Source organism: Haplochromis burtoni, unplaced genomic scaffold, assembly GCF_018398535.1.
Source record: "Haplochromis burtoni strain Fernald_Lab_line unplaced genomic scaffold, NCSU_Asbu1 Contig_110, whole genome shotgun sequence".
NCBI lineage: Eukaryota > Metazoa > Chordata > Actinopteri > Cichliformes > Cichlidae > Haplochromis > Haplochromis burtoni.
Genome location: NW_024582471.1, coordinates 862,107 through 889,717, shown reverse-complemented (window position 1 = coordinate 889,717; position 27,611 = coordinate 862,107). Strand labels below are relative to the sequence as shown.

General features: G+C 42.0%; 1 protein-coding gene across 13 annotated transcripts in view; it reads left to right on the top strand.

Moving 5' to 3' along the window:
- The window catches only part of rbm47 (RNA binding motif protein 47), a 49,361-nt gene that overhangs the window by 7,528 nt on the left and 14,222 nt on the right, over positions 1–27,611 (top strand). For 5 of the 13 annotated variants that reach the window (XM_014335475.2, XM_014335473.2, XM_014335472.2 and 2 more), the window contains exon 1: positions 5,788–6,488. The gene's annotated coding sequence lies outside the window, so the exon portion shown is untranslated. The other 8 variants (XM_042223381.1, XM_005928254.3, XM_042223380.1 and 5 more) reach the window with 8 other exon arrangements.

Genomic DNA, 27,611 nt, shown 5'->3' with positions numbered 1-27,611 from the left:
AAACTGCCTCATCCCTTTGTGCGCCATTGTGAGGCGTCATAAGAGTATCAGGAGAGCTGGAAGCTTCCTCTCAGTGTCTCAGATCTCTCTTTCTATTAAGTAGGAATGAGGGCATGGTCTGAGGTTTTTATTATGGGGAGTGTGTGCTTTCTTGTGTGCACATGTGCAAGTCTCTGTGCCTGTAAATTACAAGTTTAATGAAGGGTGCACGATTTTGAGGTGTTCTCTTTTTCTAGTTTTCTTAAATAACTTAAAGTGCCAAAAATAATCTGCTGAAATGACTACTCGCCAGCCAGTTTGTTAGGTGCACCTGTTCAGCTGCTTGTTAACACAAATATCTAGTCAGCCAATCACATTGCAGAAACTAAATGCATGTAGACATGGTCGAGAGGACTCGCTGAAGTTCAAACTGGACATCAGAATGGGGAAGAAAGGTGATTCAGGTGACTTTGAGCGTTGACTTTGGTTGTTGCCTGACAAGCCGTTCTGAGTATTTCAGGAACTGCTGACCTGCTGGGATTCTCCCACACAAGCATCTCTAGTGTTTACAGAGCCGTTCGGGCTGGTCAAGCGGCAGTCTATGGGTGAAAATGCTTTATTGATGTCAAATGTTGGAGGAGAGTGGGGAGATTTAACATTTGGCCTCCTGCCTTTGGCCTCCTATATCAATGCTTTCTGTGACGGGGAGGAAATCATTACCGATGGATGTCATTTTCACAGATAAAGGCAGTTCTATTGAGTGCAAGAGTTGGCATTGTTTAAATTTGTTTAAACGATTAAACTCGTTACAGCTAAGGCAGATGGTCATCTCTGAAGACAGACGATGGGATACAACAGCAGAATACTGAACAGAAAACTGAGGCTACAAATCACACAGGCTCACCGAAACTGGACAATAGAAGATTGCAAAAACATTGCCTAGTATGATGAGTGTCGATTTCTGCTGCAACATTTGAATAGCACGGTTAGAAATTTGCGTAAACAGCATTAAACCATGGGTCCGTCCAAGCTTCTGTGAATGGTTCAGGGGTCTGGTGTTAGTGTGTGTGTGTGTGTGTGTGTGTGTGTGTGTGTGTGTGTGTGTGTGTGTGTGTGTCTGTGTGTGCTGGTGTGTGTGTGTGTGTGTGTGTGTGTGTGTGCGCGCGCGCGCGCGTCTGTGCCCCATTTACACACCACACCCTGCCTGAGTATTGTTGCTGACCATGAACACTCCATGTCACAAAGCGCAGATCATTAACGTGGTTTCTTGGACGCGACAGTGAGTTCATTGTACTCAGATGGCCTTCATAGTCACCAGATCCCAAATCAACAGTGCACATTTGGGCTGTGATGAAATGAGTGATTCACATGATGGATGTGCAGCCAAAAAATCTGCAGTAACTGTGATGCTATCATGTCAGTATGGACTAAAATTTGAGGAATGTCGAGTCTGTGCCATGAAGAGTTAAGGAAGCTCTGCAGGCAAAAACGGGGGTCCAACCAAGCACTAGTAAGGTGTACCTAATAAAGTGACCAGTGAGTGTGAGACTTCGTTAAAATAATGACTCTTCTCATTTGTTTTCCTATTTTTTTTTTTTGTCGTAATCTGTCTTGTTAAGTGAGGAGAAGCTATAAAGCATAACCTTAAATACGGAAATAGTTCAGGTGGTAATTAACCTCGATTATCCTTCAACTCTGGTTTGTTTACAGATGCCACTTAAAGGATTTCCTTTTCTTTCCTTTTGTAAACAAGAAAATGTATGTTTAACAGATTTTTCAGCTTAACTTATACTGTAATCAGTTTCATGTTGTGTTTTATGCCATTTTAAATGGGAAAAAGCCAAATGGAGCTTTCTCAGTTTAAGCCGCCCTCCCTCCTTTGACACAGTGAACTGTATATGATCACACTTTTATCTCCCCATGACCTATGAACGACTACTCTTTATTGGAAGCCTCCAACCGTTAAACATGATATGAGCACTGTAAACTTTTAAACAATGCCAACCCTTGCACTCAATAGAACTGCCTTTATCTGTGAAAATGACATCCATCGGTAATGATTTCCTCCCCGTCACAGAAAGCATTGCTATAGGAGGCCGGATCAGTGTCACGCAGTAAGACTTCAGTCCTCATAATGACTTTTTAAAACTTCTGTTCGAGCACTTTGATCTATTTCTGGCGTAAACAGCATGATTTGTGTATGAAAATTGACTGACAGAGTGTGCACAAGCCATAAACAAAACACATTTTACATATTTATCTGAAATGAATAATTATTGTAGTCCTACATACCAGACTGGTTTTTACAGAACAAACTACATGCAACAAATATATTTTAATGTTTTAATTTTCACCTCACGTGCACAGACCATGCCGGTGAAACTTTATCCACCTCATAAAGTCTGGTCTTTCAAAAGCTGATGGTCTTTAAACCATAAACTCGTTCATCTCGTGTCAGAGTTATTATATTGTCAGTGGGGATTTATAACTTTCAAAAGCCTGTCCTGTATCAACACACATCAATAATGGTACTCAAAAGCAGCTATGATCTTCCACTCACTGTGACGTAACACTTAACTAAAGCAAGTCTGTGCAGGCGGATGTTCACCCTGTAAAGAAAATGGTTGTGGTTGGAAAAAACACAGGTTTATTTAGGAAACGAGTAAAAGCGATTTGCTGGATAATAAAATTATGGAAATCCCCCCCCCCACCCCACTCCACTCCCCGGATATGCATGCGTTATACGACACAGACCATAAATATTTGGGCTTTTTTGGTCTTCGCATGTGAAATTACAGATGCTACCTTAAATTCTAAGCTTTATCAAAGTCCTATTATATTAAAGCCTGAGGAACTCCAGTCAGTGTGGATGACTGGAAAAATAATTTTACGTGATGGTGGGAAAAAAACCCTCTAAATATATTGAGACAGCAAAATAAGTCAAGAATGCTTCCTGGTACGTAGGCAAGAAAGGTCAGATGATTCATCACGAGACACAAACCCCAGGTAAGCCCTATAAGCAGGTTATTAGGCAGGTTGGAATTTGCAAAACAAGAAACGGGTAAAGATGTGGGGCAAATGTCTGTGGAACGACGAAACAAAGATCAGCCTTTATCCAAATATGCAGAGAAAAAACACAAGCAGGTCACCAGTCGAACAGGTACTCTGGCATTGATTGTTCGATTGATTCTCTACTGGCAGACGCCCAGCACATTGCTAAAGCTTTAAAGAATAAATAGGTGAAAGATCCTAAAATGGCAGAGTCAGTCACCTGATCACATTCTGACTGAGAATAAATAAGGACCGGACCAAAGGCAGAAAGATGCAAAGAATATACAAAATGTGCGCTCGTGTGTGGGTGCCTTTTCCACAAAGCATTACGATGAACTTGCGTCTGTCCATTTATTTTACTTTTTTTTAAACCACCAAACTTCAGGCACAGCGGGCTGGTCGTAACAGCAGAGCTTACAACAGGTCTTAAGCGTAATCAGTTTTATCTTAGCATCTTAAGTCTGACATAAGAGTTTTGCCTGTTGTGCAATATAGGATTATGCGTTCTTCTGGGCGTGGTGTGAATCGTGAACCTGCAGAGGAGCACACGAGAAGTTAAAATATCAGCTTTTTTATGACACCGACTCCACAATAAGACTTTTAGAGAGTAGAGAGCTGTGAGGGATGGACAGATACAGCACTGGGGAGCTGTTTCGATTCTCTAAGGAAAGAGCTACTGAAGAGCTGCGACTGGACCTCAACACGGCAGCTGACCATCTTTCCACTTTTTCCTTCCACTGTTTTCTGAACAGATTTCCGAGTTGTTTCTTCTTCTTACCAAACTAGACTCTGCACCTGTGCGTTCTTGCACAGCTTTAGTAATTTTGCTTTTCCAGTGTTGAAGTGGTGAAATCACCTCTTCTTTTATTCCTTTTTATTTGCTTGCAAAAGCCAAAATTATAAGTTAGTGAGACACCAGAAAATCATTAAAAATCCACCCCAACAATTAATGTGAATCACTGGGACTGGGTGTAGTTAAGACTAGGCTTACGTTTGGCTGGTGCAACCCTGTTCCAGGGTGTGGGTGGGTTTTATCTACTTTTACTTTAGAATCGGGCAATAGTGGCTAAAACTTGTTTAATCTGTGCTTCTTCACCGCTTCCTCTTATGTTAGTAGAGTAGGGAACAATCAGTCGTGAAACCTGTATCGTGATGTATTTAGATTACTTGGGGTGAACTGCACAGCCTGCTGCAGTTACAGAAGCCTGACTTATTGCCGTGTATATGCTTTTGTATTTGCAGGGTTTTTTTTAAGGATTGTGTGAAATCTGTTAAGTAAGCATTAAAGTCAAAAAGTATTGAGCAACTTATTCAACGGCCCGGCCGCCTCCCTGCTAGAGTTCAGCCGCTGTGTTGAAACGTTATTTCTCTGTGTGAGCACATCTGACTCAATCTCAGTTTCCTATACACACTCACACACACACACACATGCTCGCAAGTTCCCTACTGTTTGTGTGTGTGTGTGTGTGTGTGTGTGGAGGGGGGTTTCTTTATCTGAATGTATGCATGTGTGTTTCTGTGTGTGTGTGTGTGTGTGTTGTTACACTAAACAGAAATCCAGCGTCCTCACTTCTCTCTTCTGTTCTCAGTCTGCTGGTTGGCTGACCGCGGACACTCCTGTTCAGCACAGCGCTCTCTCCTTGTCTCCATGACAACTGGCTGTCACAAAGACGTCGCGCTCGCCACGTACCTGAGATCAGGAAGAAGGAAGCGCTTGGTCCCGCCTACACCAAACTCTCCAAGGAATTCAGGTAGGGTAACCAACATACACACATGCGCGCACACACACACACACACACAGATACAGGAATACACTTTACGCAGTCTTGAATGAGAAGTGAATACTGTGACTCAGGGTTGCTGAACCTCAATAACATGATCAAACAAGTATGACATTTTCTGAAAAGATCAGAAAAGAGGATAAAGCGCATGAGACGAGGAAGGACTGTGTGAAGGAGTAGAAAGAAAAAACAGTTTTTACTTTCTGTTCAGCTTTACGGCAGGACCCTCCTTAACAGAAGTGAGAAACTGTTTATATTGGACATTTAAAGGTTTGGATTTCCCTTTTAGCTGTCAGTCATGCTTTTTGTCACGCTCATGCTGACAATTCAAACACAAGAAACCTGAGAGAGTGCCCGAGTGGGTTGTTATTACACAAAGGTGTCATTACAGAGGGATCTGCAGCGCGCACGTCAGACAGGTGAACACTACAGTGTAAAGACAGCATGTCATCGTGACCTCAGGGGTGTATGTGTGTATTTGTGAATGAGCGTGTGTGATCATCACTAATAAGCAAGCGGTGGATGAGAGCGATCATGTGGTAGGTGTGCAGGAAACTCCTTTAGAGGAATGCTGCTGAATCTCCTCTCCCAGGTCTGGCTGATCGCACTAACTCACTCAAACACACACACATACACACACACACACACACACTTGGATTGGACAGGGCCACAGGAGGATAGCGTTTCCTATCCGGAATGATAGGAAGGAGGAGGCAGAGAGGAGGTGTGCTGGGGGTATGGGCAGTCAGATTCTGGTTTGGTGAGTTTTAGGAGCTGGCAGTGTGTACACCATACACATAGTGAAAGAGAGAAACAGAAAGGGAAAGACGAGCTGAGAGAGAGGTAGAAGAAAGAAAGGGGACTAAAAGCAGGTGTGTGACAGACGGCGAAGCTTCAGGAGCGGCAGCACCTTCGCTGAACATCATGCAGGCTTGACTTGAGCGCCGTGACAGTTATGCTGTGCTGTAAGGAAGACAGATTTGTGTGTGTGTGTGTGTGGTTGTGTGTATGTTGGGATGAAGAGGGTCCTCTCTGATGTGTGTCCTGGGATGATTAGTGTGTGTTCCAAACTTTTTCCCCTTTTCCGCTCTCCCTCCTCATCTCTCCCCCCTTCTCGCTTCTGAGGAATGTGGGGCTTATGTCAGTGAGAGTCAGGTACAGACTCACTAATTACCAGTGCCCTCCCTCGCTCCCTCCCTCTTTCCCTCCCTCTCTCTCTCTAATGCTTTCCTTCAACTCTGTCACCTCCTGTTCTCTCCTCCACTTCGAGACCTTGTGCACCGGCCTCCTTCTCCCGTCTCCCGCTGTTACGTCTACGAGTGCTGTCGTGACTGGAGCAGAGGAGAGGACAAACAGAGAGGATCTGAGTCAGAATCCAAAAAAACACCAAAAGGAGAAGAGAAACTTTGACTCGTCCTCTCCTCTGTGTGTGTGTGTGTGTGCAGTGTGTGTGTGTGCAGTGTGTTTGACAGAATTGTCTGAGATCTCTTCTCATTGTGCTTTGGGGGACCTGTCATTGAAGACAGGAAGTGCCCTGACAGCGAACACGGAGCCAGAGAGAACCTGACTGTCTGTACAAAGGAAGATAGAAGGCAGGAGGGGAAGATGAGAAAGTGACAAGCCGGATCGTTGCCTTTTGACGCCGACGCCGTGACTACACGTCCCATCATCCTACAGGTTGGCTGGGAACTCATCGTGTGTGCCCCCCCCCCCTTTTTTTTTTTTTCTTTTTCAGAAATTCTCTCTCATTTCAGTCTGAACAGTTATGTTGTAAATGTAGCTGAGAGCCATGGTGTGTTTTCTCACCTGGAGGTTTAACAGCACACACTCACACACAGACACACTCACTCACTCACTCACACACACATGCACACACACTCACACAGTGGGTAATCTGGAAGGACATTTCTTCAGCTGGTCCAGTGTTCACATTGACCCAACTGACTGCTGTAACCTTCACTGCAAGGTTACGGAGCGAGTACTGAATGTTTATTTGTGTGTGTGTGTGTGTGTGTGTGTTCTATGTGTTCTTGTCTTGTCATCTTCTGTGTGTGTGTGTGGGTTTCAGAAACTGGTCGAACAGGGCGCCAGTTAGCCTTGGGTGTCCTGTTGTTGTGCAAACGAGACTTAGCTGCTCGAGTATATATGTGTGCATATGAAAGCAGAGTAGTGTGTGCGTGTGTGTACCTGTGTGTCTGTGTGTTTTTGTGTGTGTGTGACAGTTTACATCCAGCTGATCTTTTCAAGAACAACTGTCTCACTGACACAGAGGGTATCCGCTCAAATTTGCCAAGCTGTCATTTGTCCAGCTGTAGTTTCTGGAAATATTCACGTGTTTCTCCACATAAGGAAATGCAGTAAGTGATGCCTCAAATCTTATTTATGCTAAAGCTCATTCAAGCAAGCATTCAAAGTACAATAATATACTATGTGTGACTTTTAAATGTCAGTTGAAAGGAAATCAGAGTGTAAAAATGACAGTAAGTCACAAGTCCGTTTACAGTAATTTAAGTTGTACTTGCATTGAAGTTAACTTTAGTTTCTGTTTCCTGGTAACCAGTTTGGCATGCAGTATGGGGCCGGTTGACCAAGTTATTCCTTCATCATTGTTTTGGGGTGGAAAATTTAAGTTAGATTATTAAAGTGGTTTTAGACTAGAAGTCACATTTTAACCATACATCCATACTGTACTTTATTCTATACACTTATCTACTTGTCTACATCTACTTCACGTCCATGTGGGGTAGATAAGCTGGGGTTCAAACCTGGAACGGTGCTAACCACTGCACCATAGTCCCACATGACGAAGCTTACAGCCAAAGTACTAACCAGGCTAGACTCTGCTCACTCTCTGAGATCCAATGAGAGCGTCTGGTTTTTGCTTTTTTCAGTATTATTTTTCTCTATAATATTGGAGGTCGTTGTCAGGGATTAGATCAGATTAGCTTCTACAATACAAACACACCACTGTCACTCACAGCCTTGTAGACATCCAGTCTCGGTAAACATTTGCACAGACCTCGCGTTTACTATCTGAGCAAATTTGACCAAACTGACAAAAACTAAAGACAACTACCATGTACGTTTGTTTTATTTGTCAGAAGTTTATTTTATCTCGGTTAATTGAATTGTTCTTTTTCTCACTAGTTTACTCTTTAGCTTAGTTTCAGTTAACTTCAGTGACCTCAGTTCAGGTTTGGGTTCAGGTTAGAGCCAGTTTAAGGTTAGCATGAGGGTATGTCTTCAGGAAATAAGCATAAGTCAGTTTGCTGCCTTCTGAAGTGATGGAAACAAGACGAAATGTTTGTGTACAGATGGCCAGCTTCCGTGTGAATACTGTAAATACCTGGACCTGTAAGGTGTTTCAAAGGTGTGTGTGTGTGTTGAAGTGCTGGTCAGACCTGATGAAGTGGTGATACGTGGCTTCTTTAGACATTCTGATGTAAAAACCGAAGCCAAAAATAGAAACCAGTTGAATGGTTAGCATATGGAAGGGGTTATTCAATCGGGGCTTTGTGTTTGTCTGTGTCGCCGTCTCGGACAGTAGCTGTGGCTTCGTTACTAATTGTGTAACCAAGTTCAATAGGTGAACCATTTTTCCGAGTGGCGCTTATCTCTCAACTCGCTGTATCACATTCCACAAGTGGAAAGCACAGAAGCAGACGTCATCTAAGACATACATTTATATCTCGATGTTTGTCCTAGTTTGAATTTATTTTTGCTGTGTTTTGGCCCTGTCTAGTTTCAGGAAGAAAAGACAGATTTCTTAAACCAGAAGGCAACAGGAAGAGATCTTTTATTTAATTAACATATCAGTTTTTTTAAAGCAAGAAACCGATTGGACTTTATTATTCAGCAAACCTCAAGCATAAGGAAGAGAAACAGCATAAACTGCACACTCACACAGACACAAGCGTGCACCATGATCATGTCACATGTCTGTCACATGATCATCTTATGCTCATGATGGGGAAGCACAGATTCAGTGTGGTGTGTACGCGACAAAACCGTAAGCCTAATCCACCAGCACATAGGCAGAGATCTAGAGCTGCAGAGTAACGAGTGCAGCGGAGAGGCAGAAGGAAACCTGTTAGTGCTATTGTGTTGTTTATGAAACACCTGTAACAAGATCTGATCAGCCTTGCTCTCCTCTCTCTCCCTTTCTTTCTTTCTGTTTGTCGCAAATACACACATACCGGGAAAGCACAATGGCCACATTCTTCCCCTTTATCAACCCCCCACCTCCCTCTTCAGCTCCCCTCTGATCGGGCCAAACACCGAACAGCAGTGAGCTGAAGGGAAGTTGAACCGAGCTTAAAAAAATAGGGTAACAAGTACAGGTGGAAAAAAAGGGAGAGGAACATATGATTTATAATGTGCTTGTCTCTTCCTCTTGTAACAAAGATGGAAAATAAGGGTTGAGAATGAGAAACGTGGCGGAAAAGAAATGTTAGAAGATTGTCAGAGAGGATGACAAATAAATTTGGAGGAACAGTAGTCATCAGGAGTTTTAAAGGGCCAGTTCCTCAATTCATGAAATCAGATTTTCTGAAAGTCTATCAAACAGAACAAAAGTGATGGTGTTTTTAAAAACCATTGAAAAAAACATTTGTTGAAAGAATTAGTTTTATAATACATGCCTCAAGCGCTTTGGTTAGGGTTTGTTTCACTTTAGAGCAGCGATGTGAAATATAAAGTCCGAGGGCCAGAATCGGCCTGGCGAGGACTCCAATCTGGCCCACTGATGGTTTTGGAAAAATGTGAAGGAGGACTTAAATCATGGGCTTGCATCTGTATTTTCACAAGTTTTACAGTATTTGCTACCAAAAAAAGCCCTCCCCCGTGGCCATTCACACTACACCCAAGTAATTATGTAAAAGATAGTTTCTGTTTTCATTTTCTACAATAGAAATTCCTGTTTTGTGTTGTTTTGCAATGATTCCACAGTAAGAAACATGAAAGAAAAAGAAAGATTTTTTGTGAATTAAAATAAACGTCCTGTTTCATAATTACAGGATGGTCTGGGCGATGAGCTACCAGATCTTTTTCTGTTTTTTACAATTTAAGCTGAATGAATCAGGCTGACAGATGTCTTTGATTTACTACAGGCACATTTCTTTATTGTGTAGAAAAAGTGAGATGAGCTGTTGAAACTGCAACTTGAAACTTTTTCTTATCTGAGGGATTTAATGTTAAACTTCTTTACACTGACAGAAAGAGAGAGCTTCGCTCGTTTGGCCCACTTAAACTTTATGTGGCCCTTTATGTAAAATGACTTTAACATCCCTGCTTTAGCAAACGGCTTGTTGAGATTTAATGAAATATAATTATTATTTTTGTTAACTACAAAGTCGTTTATTTGGTAAAATTTCTAAAATTTATGTGAAATCTATAAGATATGGCAGCATGCTAGTGCAGTGGTTAGGGCTCGCATCACAGCAATAAAATCCTGGATTTGAATCCACCGGGAGTCTTTCTGTGTGGAGTCTGCATGTTCTCCCTGCACCTTGCACCTGCATGGCTTCCTCCCACAGTTCAAACACATGCCTGTTGGGTTAATCACCGATTCTGAATTGGCTGTAGGGTGTAAGAGTGAGCGTGTATTTTTCCATAAAGCATTGAATCTCATAAATGTAGTCTGAAGATCAATCTTGAACTAATTAGCTGATTTAAAAAAAAAAAACTACTTTGAAACACGACCCAGGTAAATGGTTGGATCCCTCCTCTAATCACTTCCTGTAACCGTAGCTGTGATTTGATATCACTGGGACTAAACCTCTGACCAGGTCAAGAAAACCCCAGCTCCCTTATTGTCCTCCCTCTTCTGCTCTTAACTTTTATTTTTTTTTAACCTCTGGGCAGAGGTGTCCTCCACAGCATACTCTTCTTACGGCTCTGTTTCAGTTAAGTGTACGTAGGATATTGGAAAAGCCCTATGGAGTGTCATTAGTTCTGTTTTCTCCCATCAAACTCCTTCAGCTGTTGTTGCTCCTGTTACTCTTTCCTTAGCAAAAGGTTTAAACCCGCTCCCCCCTCAGAAGATGAGAACAGTTCCCGACTAATTCTGTCTGCAGCAATGACATCAGCCCCTCATCCTCCACTGAGGGAGAGCGGTAACAACTCTGACTTGCCATCTCTCTGCTATGAGCCATTTATTATCTGCAAAATGTTCTGCTACAGGCTCTTCTCAGTCTGAGATGCACAACACATTCATCTGTGCTCATCCCTCCAAATAAGGGGTATGAGGGGTTAAACCCTTCAGCCTCCCGTCCAAGCTAAAACAGTGATAACAGCTGTTTAGTTCCTGCCTCTTAATCTGAGAGAACTGTAGCGTGTCATGCACAGATCCTTAGTAATGCTAAAGTAGTCTCATTTTTACCAGAAAGGACTTTAGAGTTACTGTTTTGAAGTGTTTGAGCTTTTAGCTGAGGCCGTCGAATATTTTGATTGAGACGACTGGAGAAAGTAACACCTATGAGTCAAGCATTCATGTGGCTCTTAGGGGGCATCAAAGTAACCCCTCACTCACTCAATCTGGAACCCCCGACTCAAGTCGGCACTGAAACGTAGGACCGCTAGCTTCAAAACTGAAGCATTAAATAGCTTCATGACCACAGACGATCACCTTCAAAACACAGCAAAAGCTGCACAGAGACACTGAGCTTAACTGTCAGGTTCACCAACTCTGTATTTATGCAGTGGAAGGAGTAGAGAAACTATATGACCCACAAGTGAACTTTGTAGATAACCACACCAGCTCTTACCAGTGTGGCGTTAGCGATAGCCATAATGAGACAGTGACAACAGTCACTAAAGCGTTACAACCCTGGGCAGTGATGCTCGAGAGCTCAGGACATTATTTTCATAACTAACGGCATCTGTACTGAGAGGACGATGGGTGCTAGCTGTAATCAGGAGCAAAATCTATAATCCAGCCATCCTGGATTCTGATTGGATAGACACCTCCTTCACACTTTAAAGTTACACTTGGATGAACACCAGGGTTGCACTTAGTAACATCACAAGCACAGGACCTCGCAGAGATTGTCCTTATCCAGAGATTAGGACATCACCATACTGTCAGACAACAAACACGACACAGACACGTTGTTGTTTATCTATATTTTATCTTCGGTAACATGACGGCTGTTTTCGCACAGCCAGGATAAAAAGTAACGTCAGCAGATGTCCGGTTGCTTAACAAACTGTTCAGATGTTACAAACGTGGATAAGCCGACAAATGTACTCTTCAGTTATAGATTATGCATTGAGTGAAATGCTATGGTCAAAGGGTCTGTTTGTACAACTGGAACTTCACAGATAATCACTGGGTGATTTAAAGTGAATTTTTGCTGTGAAAGATGAACCATTATGTAAATCGGATATTTCATCCAAGCACTTCCTGTAACTTTAGCTTTATCCAAGGATGGCTACGCCCATGACCAGGTCAAGAAAACCCTAGGTCTCTGTATTGTTCTCACTCTTCTTCTTTTACCTTCTTTCCTCTGATGGCTCTCTGACCTCCAGGCAGAGATCATCACCACAGTTCAGTCAGCTCAAAGGCAACTGTTTCTTGAAAGAGTGGTGCGAGATGCACAAATAAGCCTTCTGTGTGAGCTCTTTTTTGCTAAGTACCCAGAGAAAGCTAAAAAAATGTATTCTGCATGGACAGATATAACGCAAAGTCTGCCAGCCAACTTTACAAGCAACAAAGCAAGTCGCTGCTAAACTACCTACTCTGCAAGGTGTCCTCTGACATTTACCATGATGAACATGCTCTTTCCAGCCTTGTTTATCAATAACTAAAGGATCGACAAATTCTCTAGATTGTCTCTCTTTTGGTAAAAGCGAGCAGCTCTTGTTGTGCTACTACAAAAGTTATCCCTCAATTACTAAACCAATCAGAAATGTTCAGCTGTGAATCAAACCCTTTTGTAGATCTGAAATGTTCTCAAGCAGGAACTTTTGAGGATAAAATCATTTCCTTGAAACATATTTATGAAAGCTTGGAGAACTATTACCATGTAATGATTCCGCATTCAGTTATTTCTGAGTGGTTTTGTACTGGTGAAACCTGCTGTGCTGCAAAGACAGCACAAACAACCAGTTTGTGGTGATTATTTTACTTAAGAAATTCAGCACCAACATGTCTGTCCAGAACAGTTAACGGACTAATCCTGTTTGCGGAAGTAGATTTTGAGGAAAATGCTGTGCTGTGTGTGAAAAAACCACATTATCAGGAGTTGAAACCTCTGAAGTCTAGTAGCAGAATTATACATATGTGTTAAATCTGCTCTGTAGATACGTAGCAGAATATGCAAGTTGTGTCTTCATTAAATTAAAAAAAATTCTTTCTCCAAAATACAGTTAGATAGGTCACCTGTTCACTGGTTGCTGACAGTTTATTTACTCTCAACTCAACTACAGCATTGGTACACTTTTTATAATTGAAAGATATCTGCATTGATTTTATTGCCACTTTAATTAACCATACTTTTTTTGCCTAAATCAACATGCAAGTAGGACTTCAAATATAAATCGTAGTGTCAGACTGTCCAAACTCTTAATTCCACTATCTACCCCAGCCACCACCACTTAGCTTCTTACACTGTGTACTCTTGTGTTCACCTCCTAGATATAGTTAATAATATGTAGTGCTTCCACTGAACAGCACTGAAGATTAGTGTTCAAAGGGATCATTTATATTTCATTCTTTGACCACATGAACGCTGTCAACCACGATAAGGAGACAGTTATTTCAAAACTCGGATTATCTGTCTGTGTAGACTGATTTCACAACATTTAAATGTGAAAAAGTCTTTTTTTCCCCTCTTTGTAATTAGACTGTGCCTTTGAGATGTGATATTGTGCAACTGCCTTCCTTCTGTGAGCGTGGCGGAACTGTCGAGTGTGTAAACAGGTGACTTCCACTCACTGCGAAGGCTGGATCAACACTCCTCTTCCCCCCTTTCCCCTCTCTCCCTCTGCCTTTGTGCTGTTCAACCTTTGACCCACAAGTAACCCCTCCACCCCCCCAGTGCGGTGACACCGCTGAACCCTCCATCCTCTCCTCCTATCCTGCTCGCCTCCCTCCCTTCCCTCTTCTGTCCCCCAAACCTGCTCGTACACTAATGCTGTTATCGTGCTTCATTTCACTGCTTGTTTCCTAAATCCTCCTCTTGCGCCCTTTCGGGTTAAACGAGTGAGGTCGGAGACATGTTATAAGACAGGTTCACAAACGTATGTATGATGCTTTGTCTTCTGTATTTGTCCATATTAGCAGTGGCATAACCGGTTTCTAATGTAAGGGACGTAGGACAAACCCTACGTTTGTCCTAACAGACAGTTAAACTTCAGGTGCTTTCGTAGAGGAGCTGCAGAGATTACAAAACAAAAGTAAAGTGCATAAGCTCATGTTGGAATCATTATGAAACAGACTTGGGGAAAAAATGCCAAGGTATCCTTTTAGCTTGTTCACAGACACACACACACATACACACACACACACACACACACCAAGTTTCTTGTTGCATGTACTCAAACAGACTCTTCTCTGCATACCTGTTGCTACACACAATGGGTTAGTTGTCTGGACAGCAGGCCAAGAGGCAAGGTGTGTGTGTGTGTGCAGAGGGTGGTTTGATACTGGCAGGGAGGGCGAGTAAATGTGGATGTTGTTGAGGGGTGTGTTTTGTGTGTAAGTGAGTCTGTTGCAGGGAAAGAAGCTACACACGGCTCTGCACTGGATCTCCTGATAAGGCCAAACGCAGACACACAGGGCTGAATTTCCATCACTTAAGAGGACAGTAAAGTCATTTACATATATGTTAAGAACAGATAATTTCACCACTACTTTCCGAACAGTAAACAGGTATTCTTCAAATCTAAACCACGACCACAAACATGCAGACTCACACTGTGCCAGAATGGAATGTTCCGTAGGTTGAATCTGAACTGATGCACAAAACTGACATAAAGTATCCACACACACACACACACACACACACACACACACACACACACACACACACACACACACACACACACACACACACACACACACACACTCTTTATATGCAGACAGTCGGGCTCTTTCTCTCTCTGATCTTCCCTCTCTCTTATGTTCCCACACCCCCCCTTCTTCCCTCCCCTTTGTTGTATTAGGGGTTTCAGTACGGGAGCAGGTGAACAGGTGGAATTCACACTGCTTTAGTTTCTCAGGGTGATGTCTTTGTATTTTTCACGTCATTAAGCCTCTGTTTCGGGGCGGTGTGCATGACACTGTTTAGCAGAACAGCTATTGTGCGTTAGCTGTCGAGAACAGCGATGAATTCCATCCGCTTTTCATTCTGTTCATTCTGTTCTTATCTGCCTACCTTCCCTTCTCACTTTACCGAGTGTGTGTGTGTGTGTGTTTTCATTTCTTTAGGTGTGCTAGCTAGAGATTGTTCAGTCTTTCCAGGAAGTAAGGGATGATGCCAAAAGACAAAAGATCCATTACTTGTATGCTAAAGCATGACATACAGTACATTTATGGAAGTGGACTGATTATAGGTGATTCTCCATTCATAAAGACATGTGATGCTTACTACTGCTGGTATATGATAAGACAACCAATCAGAGGCTCTGACTGTTAACCACGCGTTTGTACTACAGTGAACATATCAAAATTGCTGCCCTGTTAATGCAAATATTCACAAAGTTAACTGGTGACTGCTGACGATTACCAGGGCAAACATTTTGACGCTGAACTGCTGTTTGAGCAGCCATTAAAAACGCTGCGTCACGTTTGGAAAACGGTTCCAGAATAAAAGGTTTGCTGACATCCTTGACATTGAATGTCTGTGCGCTCAGTGTCCTTCACGAACACTGGCCGGTTGTCCTTACTGGACTTCTTTTTCTTTTTTTCTTTTTAGGAAAGTGCATCTAGTTTTGCAAGATTTCTTTTATCAGTTAGAATTATTTGCAGTAAGTGCTGTGTGTCCTTTATTGTGGTTTAATTTAAAAGTCTTGAGCCTCCTCTCATTTCTTTACACTACAAAATGGGTAAGAAGACATTCAGAATGACAATTCTTCTTCAGTCTACAACACAGACTGAAATCTCTTAGGGAAGCTTTCTTGTCATTTCTTTAGGAGCAGTTCTCCAGGCTTCTTGAAGGACATTCAAAGCTCTCTTTGTTCTTGCTGTCTGGATGATCCCGCACAGTAGATGTGTAGGGCCAGACACATCACTCGGGTCCTTTGTCAGGATTGGATTTTTTTTCCTTCTTCATAAGGACATGACTTTTAGATACTGTTCATCTGTTGTGGATAGCTTTTAGGCCTGCCACTTCTTCTTTTGTCTTCCCTTTGTCTTTGTTTCCTCAAATTTTTAAGGACACGCTCTGCAGCATGCTGAGATATGCCAAGTTTCCAGCTAACAGCTTTGAGAATCATCTTGGTAGTGCAAATATACGATTTTGTGTCTGTCAGGCTGTGATATATGTGGCATAGTTCATAGATTCAACAAAAGAAATGGGAACAAATGATGTGGTTTTGTAACAATGCTGGTAAAGCTAAGTAGTCTGTAGACGCAGAACTGGTTCATCCCTTGAGTCAGGTGCCTTATTTATTTATGAATGAGTAATGTGTCAGGGCTGAGTGGCTCAACAAACAGAAAAAACATTCCTCTGAAGATGGTCAGGTACTGGGGACAGGGACAGGACTGGAAATGAGTGGGAAAAGGAGCCAATGTCCGAAGAAAATCCCTGAAAGATCTTAAGGCCTTGCTCAAGACTGCTTTGAAATGTTCCAAGAAAGTCTGGCTCCTTAGAGGCAAAATGTAAGGAAATGAGGGGTGGCTTAAAACTTTTGCACAATACTGCGTGAATTTTAGCTGAAGTGGTGATTTAACAAGTGCAGCTTTAATCCTGTACAACTGGCCCATCTCCTCTGGTCTGTCTCTTATTTCACGCCCTTGCTGCTCATGCTCCGTCACATGATTGTTAGTTTTGTTTCTCGTGTTGGTGGAGGACACTCATCCACATTGACGTTACAGCGGTTGCTGGTTGTTGGCCAGATAATAGGTGGCTACAGTGCAGTTAACAGTCATAAGGATGACTATTTCTTTATTTCTGTGGTGTCCGCATGTTTTTGAGCTCCTTCAGGTCTTTTACTCATAGTTCTTTATCCTTCTTTCATGGTCTCCTTGACCTTGGCAGTGATTGTAGCAGCTAAGCACACAAACACACACACACTGCTGCTGCTCTTTCACTGGTTAGCGATAAGCCACATGACCAACGTGTCAGCTGACAAATTCTAGGCAAAAGGGAAAACTTCTTTCATCACAATGGAAGGAAAAAAAAAGATCAGGACTTTAACGTCCTGTGAGCGCGCGGTTGTGCGGTAGGAGGCCAAAAAGGCTTTCTTTTTGTGCTGAGTCATTTTTGTTCACGATAAGTGGGACATGCAGATTGGCTGACAGCAGTTACAGGATGCGAGGTGACCCTTTGAATGAGGAAGTGTTAGACTGAGTAGAACCAGACTTTTCCTGTTTGGCTTCAGTGCAGTCTTATTATCTGAGCATTTTTAAGCCGAACAGCATTTTTCCCCCCTCTTTATGCTGGACAGGTTTAATCTTTCTCTCTCCATGCACGCTACAAGCTTTGTGCAATCACATATATGCAAGTGTTTGACACCCTGTGCTGTTTGCTCCCTCTGTTGGGGTGATGATGACGAGAATGCTGAAGTGAAACCGTTCCCGTCCAGTTATGATTCGCTACATTTCACAAGGACACTTGTGTCCTACAAAAGGCATGGGTGACAAAATACTTAGTAATACAAAATACTTAATGGTGTGATACTGACCCTAAAATAGAGCATGTTGCAAAACTGTATGTGATAAAGGAGGAGGAGGACTGGAGATGCTGTTTTTGTTTTTTGCATTTTTGTGTATATTTTTGTTTCTGTTTTGGTTTTAGATTTTTAGTAGATCTTATCTACTGTATGTGAAGCAATACTGGACAGTTTTACTGGTACTTTTTACTACTACTAAACATTTTATATTTTACAGTTATTAGGTCAGAGCTGACTGGTACATGCTGACAGATAAACATGGATAACATCACACTGAAACCCCAGAGTCTGTCTTTATTTTTATTTTTTTATTTTTAAAGCGGGTTGAGTTGCTGACTCTGACAGTGGGGTGATCTGCTGCCTGGTGGAAATCTTTTCATGAGAAACGGACACCTTGCGGTGCTGAGACACATGTCAGGGCATTTCTGTAATGTTTATGCATTAACTGTAGTAAAGACACTGAAGTTTACATTCAACACAAAACCTAAACGCCACCCCAACGAGATCTCGTTGCAAACCCGCTGATGATGTTTGACTTTATACGTGAATTTCAAACGCTCTAAAATGCAGCGCTGATCATACTTCTCAAATTGAATGCAGCAGATACTTTTAAATGATTTTGCAGAAGTTTTTATGATCGATTCATTAAACGGAATAATTGTTCTTAAAGGTTAGCAAAGGCAAATGGAAATGTGCACAGGCTGTATCATATCAGCATATGTTTGAGCATCTGGAGTGTTTGCACTGGTCTGAAGTCAATGCCAGTATCTAAACCTTAACATTTAAATATCTGGTGGTATGACTTAGTTTCATGTGCAAGTTATTGAAAGCTGGAGGTGCGGACAGAAGCAGAAAGAGCAGCGCAGGTGTCAATGATAATGGATATAGCACTGATTCAGTCAGATTCAGTCAGGGTTGCAAAGTGGTGTGTATATGTGCACTGACTGTATGAGATTTTCAGTTTGGATGTTTGCACAGGTATCACCTGAGCCATCAGCTCATGAGGGCTGGCATTGTCCTGCCTGAACGAACGTCATGCTCAATTAACACTGACTTTATTTGAAAAAAACGTTACAGAACGCACAGACCGGTTAACCTTGAGCTGAGAAAAGTCAGATGTACATTAAAATAAAACTGCCAATAAAACTGTTTAAATTCTTGTTTTCTGTGTGTAACCACATTTACACAGTAAACTTCCAGCTCAGTGATATCAGCTGATGTTGGTCTTTTGGGGTGTTGAATTTTTGGTATTTGCTGCTCTCACTTTGATTTAGAAACAAGACATCAGGCTTTTCTACAGACTTGAACATCACACTGTCCGTTGTAAAAGTCGTTTGTGTACTGCTTCCAATGGTTCATGTCAGACCTGCAGGGCCGGTCCCATATCTCTTTCTCTCTGTTTGTGTCTCTTCTTCATTCGGCTGTGACTCTTTGCTTGTATTGCATTTCATTCACGCTGTTTTGCACCTTTATTTGAGAGACCCTGTTCTTGCTGTTGGTTTAAACCGTAGTAGCTTCCCACTTTAGCTTTTGGAGGAAGTGATTCTTGGGGACAATTGGCGCCGGCCATGATTTTTCAAATTCATATATCTATTAACAACTATAGCTCCTCTTGTAGAGATAGTTGAAAAAATATACAACCTTAATTAATGATCTCTAAACCTACTTTTGTTTTGTTCTTATTTAAATTTTTAAAAGATTATTTGGGTTATTAGAGATAATATTATCATAGTATAAATATCACCTGGGTCATGAATCGTTGATGTGAGATCAGGAAGGCACCTTAGAGATGCTTACTTAAAGTTTGAGAGGCAGTGCGGGAGCCATAAAGTCATCTTGGTGTTTGAGTCACGCGCTCTCCTACTTTAAAATAAATTTATGACTCTGTATAGCCATCACAGCAACCCTTTTACACCCCACTGGAGAGAGAATAGATTTCTCCATTTTAAACTTTGAACTGGGTATCTGCATATAATGAGAGTGTGTACTGCCAAAAGAACCAGTGATTGCCTGTCCTTCATTAACAGAGCCACTGGTTAATGTGTCACTTGTACAATGGCACTAACACACACGCACACATGCACAAACCTCCCCCTGTAGTAACTGTATCCCATCTGATAAGATTATAGGGCACTGTTCTCTTTACAGGTTGAAGTTATGTAAATTGTCAGTTCTTATTCTCTGTCACCTTCCTCGTGTTTTTGGTAAATATGACTGGAATGTGACTGCTTTGCTTTGATTTCCATTTACTTTGTCTTTAATATGTTACCACCAAAGTGACTTTCAGTTCATATTTAATTCAACATGAACAAAAGAGTCAGGTGAAACTTAATCATGATACTCGCTGGGAGTGGCCAGAAAAATGTCATTGTGCACACACTGTGGCAAAACCAGAAATATCTAACAGACTTTTTGTAATCCTGACTTGATTGAATCTGAGCTATAAATCAAGGATATATCACTTTGACAAAGGGTTTGTGTCTTTCAATACAACTGAAAATGCCTCCAGCCTTAAAGTAATCTCTTCTGATTTACAGTATCGCACTAGGTTAATAATCTGTACAGACCTTTGACTGAAATACGCCTGAAGATATAGAAAAAGGGAACACTGTTAAACCCCTTAGCTAAAGGTCTGCATGCCACTCACAGCTTGATTGACTGAAGTAGCTGTCAGGTGCACAGAAACTGTATCTTTGTCCAACAAATTACAAACATAGCTCTACTAGCTGGTGAAAAATATGGCAAACTTGTTTTTACCGGCGCAAAAAAACACACACAAAAAACATTTTTTTGGTGAATTTTCCACAAACCGCCTTGAGACTGGACTGAAGCTCCGTGACTGCTGCTAACTGCTCCCAATAGTGAGGACTGATTAAAATAAACAAAGTTAGCTTGTTTGTCCAAGCTAACATGCTGAGCTTAGCTTAAATGATTTAGCTTAACTTCTGATAGCTTAACTTGGCTTAACTTGAAAGTTAGCTTTTTGAGATATTTAGTTACATTTACATTTAATGTAAACATTTAATTAGCAATGATAATTAAAAATAAAATAAACCTGTCAATCACTAAAGTATATGTTAGCGTGTGAAAGAAATTTAGCTCACAAAGCCACAGAAAGGCCTCTAGCCTCACGTTTTTATTTTTAATGAGAGGCGTTCCCTCCTTACTTTTTAGTTGTTTCTAGCTCTGCCAGTCTGTTACATTTATTAAAAACTGGTGTTTAAACATCATCTGATTTTGATATATTTCACATATTTATTTTCTATCTGTGGTTTTGGAATGAGCTGATGTGATCAGCGAGATCTTTTGTTGTTTTTTTTGTTGCCTAACAAGAAGAAAGAAGAGCTTTTATTGTGTGAGTGCTAGAGTGTGTTTATCTGTTTCACAAAGGTCTGTAGGTAGAATAAACATTCACTGATTGCTTTGTTTTGGGACTGTGAAAGTTTGTTGTCCTCTTAGACAAAAAGGCTGGCATTTGGAAAATTTTCCTGCAAATTCCAGTAATTACTTCCTCGATCATCGTTCTACTCCACGTCAGGTTTTTTTGGTTTTATTCATTTAATGTAATCAGGAGTGTATTGTTCTGAATCCCACGCAAGCTCATGACTTTTCTCTGATGTCAGTCACACCCTTTGCCCTTTCATCCCTTGCATTCCCTTTCCTCTGACTCCTTATCTGCTTAGCAAGAGAGAGAGCGAGAGATTGAAGGAGGGAGAAAAGGTGGGTGAGGGAGGGGGTTACCTGCCCTAAGTGGCCCCACCTCTCTCCTCTGGCCATTGAGAATGAGTAAACACTAAACCACCTTTGCTTACCTCGGCACTCAAACACACAGACTCAGGCACTCAAGGAGACTGGCTAAACTCCTGCAGCCTGTCAACACCAAAGGAGTGTGAATGGACGCAGGGAGAGAGTTTTAGATAGGTGTGAAAAGATACCCCGTCAACACAGACTGCATCTCCTCGGCCTGATCGACAACATCTGAGTCTGGAAAACAGGTAACATCTTAAAACTGACCCCGAAGGTTGTTTCTGTCTGTTTTAAAAATCTAATTTGCTTGAGTCTCCTTAAAGCCTGCTCGTTACAGACGGGTATCTTCATGAAAGACGACCTCAATAATTTCTAGAAGCCTTTGCCTCAAAGACGTTCCTAACAGGACAGCTTCTGATGGAGACGTTTCTGGTTAAACAGCTGTTTGCGTTTCGATTTAAATAGAAATCCGTCAAGTTTTGCTTGATCATTTTACCAGAGGGGCCTGTTTCACCACTTTATCACAGTCAAACTGATTGGTTTAAGTGCCTTTGCTGTCTTTATTCCAATCAGAGGTTGGAATGGAGATCAAGGTATCCCTACAGTGGAACCAGTGGAACCAGTGGAGTGGCATGGCACACCACTGTGTGTGTGTGTGTGTGTGTGTGTGTGTGTGTGTGTGTGTGTGTGTGTGTTCAGGGTGGGGGATAAAAATGCTTCAGTGGCTACACAGAGAAGCTGGTATTATTACCCATAGACTTCCGGGTTCTTCATCATATAATGCGTGGACTTTTACCCCAGTGAGGTGAGGTGTTTGCTTTGTGTGTGTGTGTGTGTGTGTGCATAAGAGAGAGACATGCTGCTTCATTCATTCACTGAGGGTATACTCGGTGCTAAAAGTACAAAAGTTTGGTTGATGAATGGGTTCACTTTGTGATGGAAAAGCTAAAAAAACAGCTGTTTGTAATGACATCACTGTTGTTTCCGTCTTCTGTAAGCGTGCTGTTGTGGGAGAATTGACTCTCTCGGTGTGTTTGGGTAGGCCCAAGAGTACGTGAAGATTAGCTCATTTTTAAGTGTGTGAAGTATGTGTGGATGGGAAAAACACTGGAAAAAAAAACAAAATCCCAAAATAAAGTCATGTTGCTCTGTGTCAAGCATGACCAAATACCTGTGCTAAACCTCAAACACACACTCACACACACTCTGAAGGAGCCCGTGTCACGAGTGTGACACCGCCAGCATCAGTAGTAATTGCTTGAAACAATGTCTGCTATGGCCTTGAGCGGGCTAGCTGATTAGCCGGAGGAATGTGTTTGTCTGAAGAGGCAAAGCTCCTTTCTGCGAGTGCTAAAGCAGCTCTTCTGATTAGTAATGACTTTGTTGCTGTATGAAGGATCTGTATATTGTGATACTTTATAACAAGACTTAGCTTTTCTATGTTGGGTTAGATTCTCATGCTGGACTCAAATCGTGCTGTTTTGAGTGACATTTGAGACAAATGTGAAGGTCCTGGAGGTGGAGGGGGGCTCTCGGAGTAAATGAGCTGGAATCTTTCCTCTGTAGTGGAGTTACTCCGAGCTGGAGGTGGTCACTTACGCACTCCGTCTGACCTGAAATTCTTCAGGCCAGTTTCACTTTGAAGGGCTTTCTAGCACTGAGGGAGGCCTGCACATTTGCCCCCCCCATTTTTTCGTTAACCTCCCTCGCTCCTCTCCATCTGGTCTATTCCTCCTCAGATCCCCACTCAGACTCTCTTCCCTTTTCTTCTAATCTTCCCCTTTTTCCTGCATCTCCTTGCCTCCTCTCTTTCATTCCTTCCTCCCCCTCCCTGCTGCTCGTCTTTGAGCTTGGGTGAACCAGAGGAATGAGGGTGACAGGTACATGGATGGGAGGAAGGAAAAGTGCAGAGAAGTAGGAGAAGGAGGCATAAGGGAGCAGACGCAGGGACAGAAGCAAAGCCTCTCAGGAGTTTAGCTAATGTAATATAAACATTTTAAGATAATGCAGATTTCTTTGTCTCAGCCTCACGACTTTTTTTTTTTTTTTTTTCGTTTCTCTGTCGTCCTGTTGGCGTCAGCATGTTGACAGCTGAGCTGCGTCAACATGAGAACATCATGTGTCTTAAGAGGTCAGCCGCAGCGCTCACTTCTCTTTTGTCAAGTTGATTGTTTCCCTGTGCTGTGCTGTGGCTCAGATAATGCACCGTACAGCGGCCAGAGACACCACGATGCCTCCTTTGTATTTGGTGCCATTCTAATCAAAAGACACCATCCCGCTCGGCCTTGTCAAAGTTAAAAACAATATGTGTGCTGAAATCTGTGAGAGAGTTGAGTTGTGAGAGCCACCTGAAACTTGGAAGCAGTTTGACGTGATGAAAATCACACCAGGAAACTTTTTTTTAAAATGTATTTCTACAGCAGTTTCTGTGGCTGACTGGAAGAATGTTCTTCCAGGAAAACGGTGTGGCCTGAACAGTGTGGTGCACTCCTACAGGTCGTATCACTCCGCAGAAATGAACAGCGGGACCTCTGGTCTTGTGACACGCTACTCATTTACTTATATAGACGGCGCATGTAATAATCAGTCAGCCTTTCTAGCTGAGATACTGATTACCAGGACTGTTTTATGGCTGATTTTTATTTCAGCTTATTCATTGTTTTGCCTATGTAACAGATTCCTGTGTGTGTGTGTGTCTTTTAATAGGGAGCCAGCTTATCATAAATATCCTACAAAGTCTAAGACAGCTCTATAAGTTCTTTCTCTCCACTGATTACTGTGATTGATTTAGTTCTAAGTAATTGCTTTACTTAAACACAACGTCAGTTTCAGCCATGCAGTGTTACGTTTAAAAAGCAGTTTAGTCTGACATCAAAAACCAATCAGTGAATGCATGTATTTAACTGATCGTACGTCCTCTCAGCAGATGAACATGAAAGTCCAGCAACGATCGTTCTTCGCTCATAAGAATTTATTTTCACTTAATTTTCTCTTAGTCAAAGTCGCAATATCCAAATTTCAAAAGATTTTATTTTCCCAAATCAGCTGCAGCTAAACAAATGTGATGGATGATTCTGTCATTTGGCTTGTTGACTATCATAAAATATGCAGGATCGCAGCTTTATTTCATAATTCTTTGTAAATCATTGTTTTCTGCGCTCCAAAACATGTCGTCTCACACGAATGACTGTGTGGTGTGAACGGTGCCTGAATAATGATTTAGTGAGCGTGTCCAATCATTGAGGAGACGGTCAGCGTTTTTCGGCCGTCTCTCAGTTCTTCCCGTGGAGTTAAACGATAAACTGTTGACTTGACCTCCTAAACGATTAGCTGTGCAGTCACCAGAACACCTGAAATCTCTGAGGCGTGCCTGAGCTCTGATTGGCTCCCACTAATGAGTCACAGTTAATGATTTAATTTAGACCGACCCCCCTCGGCTTAGAAGAAACCCCGGTTTTACTTTACACTCAGCCCCCCGCACCTTCTTCTTCTTCTTCTTTTCTTTATGTACACACACACCTTTACATTCATACTTTGACCTGGGTATCTTTACAGACACTGTTTTGGTGTCATTTGTACTGAGCGAGCTCTTTCTGATGTGATTGTAAAGTAAATTCATAGGCAGAAAAGCCCGTTTGTATCTCACTATCATTTAATCTTTAGTCTTTGTCCGTCCATTATTCTTTGGCCTTTATACTTCACACCCTGTCTTCTTGCCTGTTTACTCAGTCGTTAAAGAGTGAGGTCGGTTTCACTAGCAACTAAAACTTAGTGTGCGTTTCACCAGACTGTAACTCTCATGTCTCCCCAAACACTCTCTTTTCTCGCTCCTTTCAGAAGACACAGGGAACGTTTTTTTTCTTTGTTTTGAACAAAATCTGAAAGCGTGTGACTTTTTTTCTCCGTCCTCTCTCTCATATCTTGATCTGCTCTTTTGACTGCCCAGGTAGGTGTGTGCTGTTTGCTTAGGTTAAGCTGTGCTAGGAACACGTTCACCGTTGTTATGTACAAAAAAAACACACGTGAATGCCTGAATGCACACGCACACACTTATATACAGTCACAGTTTTGTGCTGATATGACAGAAATCACTCCAGCGGTAGCTTCCAGTCAGAATTTTCAGATGTCCTTTCACTGCAGCACAAACATGAGGAAGTATTCAAACCCCAGTTTGAACGTTTCCTGAACATTTTTCCCTTTTCTGCAAATCTAAGCAGAAAACCCTCAAAACCCATTAAAACTCAATTTCCCATCATACTCCTCTCTGCATTACCTGCTTTCACTTGTCAGGGAACAAAGACTTGTTGACTTGTGTTTTTTTTCTACAGCTGCGTTGGATCAGTGAAAACATATAGCTGTATTCCTAAATGCAGTAAAAGTACTATAAAGGTAAAAGTAGTGCAGAAGTACTCTGTTAGGTCTGCTTGGATATATGTAAGAATGTTTTTCTTTCTGTTGAACTAAACCACTATCTTTCACTAAAGGAAGTGCTAGAAAATAGGTTGCATATTCCCGGACAGCTGGGTGAATGGATGCTGGAAAGCTTGATCGTGCAGAGGGAGCTCCACCTAAAAGCTCCTTGTGATTGCTTTGGTGATCACTAGCAGATTTTTCAAACAAGCCGGCGCCTTCCAAGTAAACACCAGCCAAGTACTCAGTGAGTGGTAGTGAAACCATCAGCACCTTTCAGTTTTGCCACAGTCAGCGACTGTTTGCAGAGAAGTTGGCATTTTTCATGCCATCTGCTAGTTACCAGAGCAATCACAAAGAGGCTTTGGAGCAGGACTGTGCACCTCTTTGTGACCACTTTCACCTGATGATTGGCAGCAACCACTTGCCAACCGGTTTGGCAATATATTTTTCCCTAGTGACCAATGGTTGCCAGGTGGTTGCAAACAGGTCTCTAGGTCTGGGTGACCGAGGCCTTGGTTGTAATGTCACTTAGTGGCATGCTTCTCTTGGCTGGTGAACACTGACAGTTTATTTGTCTTTAAGTAAGCAGATAAATTAAAATTACTGGTTCAATCATGTCATTTGTACATGGAAAGTCTGAAAAGGAGATTACAGCATCAATTATATTTTTCACAGTGTCAGTATATAGGTGTGTGAAATATAAATACTGCTCTATGTATGAGTAAATTTTGTTAACATGCTTGTGTGTGTATGAAATAACAATAAAAGTAAAGATGAGATTCATCCACATGTACACACAGACACACACAAACTCAAGTACCTGTTTTAGCTCCACCCTCATCAGCTCTCATGCTTGCAGCTTTGGGTCAGTGTGTGTGTGTGTGTGTCTTAGTGTAGAGGAGGCTGGACTCTGTGCTCAGTGCCCTGCTGTACCTGTCTCTCATGGAGGTGGACTAACACTCCCAGAGCAGGCGGCCAAGCAGCGGAGCGCTGTGAAGCAACAGGGGTAGATATCCTCCTCTCTGACCACTCTCTGCTTCTACTTCCTCTTCTCTTTTCCACCACCATCCCTCTGCTACGATCTTTCTCAAGATTTCTACTCTGTTTTACTCTCACTTCCCCGTATCTCTAGCTCCCTTTGATTGGATAGGCGCTCGCTGTCCTTGAATGACAACTTTTTGTGACTTGAGACTATGCGTTGATTATTGTTGTTGCAGTTATCTCTACTGACCTGTCTTTGAAGGATGGTTTAAATAGTATTTGAGTTATTTAGGACCACATCTGTTGTTATCTGGCTGGTGTTTGTGTTGCATGTATAAAGCAGCAGGACTCAGGCTTATTTAAACGTTGGTGCTTCCACGATCCTGTTCTGCTGCCTTGCGACGCTGTTGTTAGGGGGCTGCTGGGGCGACTGTGAATCAATTTCCTCCACGTGTCTACATGAGTGTGTGGCTAAAGATGGCAGCCTTCTTAGGCCTATTTCATCAGTGCTCTGGATCGCTGTACAGACCTCTGTACATGCATATTCCTCTGATAAGAGAAATCCTAAAGTCATAAATAATACAATATCCTTCCTTTTCATAGCTGACTACAGATTCATAATGTTATATGCTCACTTGCTCTTTTGAGAAAAAAGATGGATTTTGCAAGTCAATCTGTGTTTATGACGACCTGAAGAACTCTGTAAAAGCCTCTCTGTCCGCTCATAAAACAACTCAGTCCCCAGTAACACGCTGTTAATATGCAGAGAATCAGGTGCTTCTATCAATCATAAACGTAACGTAGCAAGCAATCTCACGGGAATAG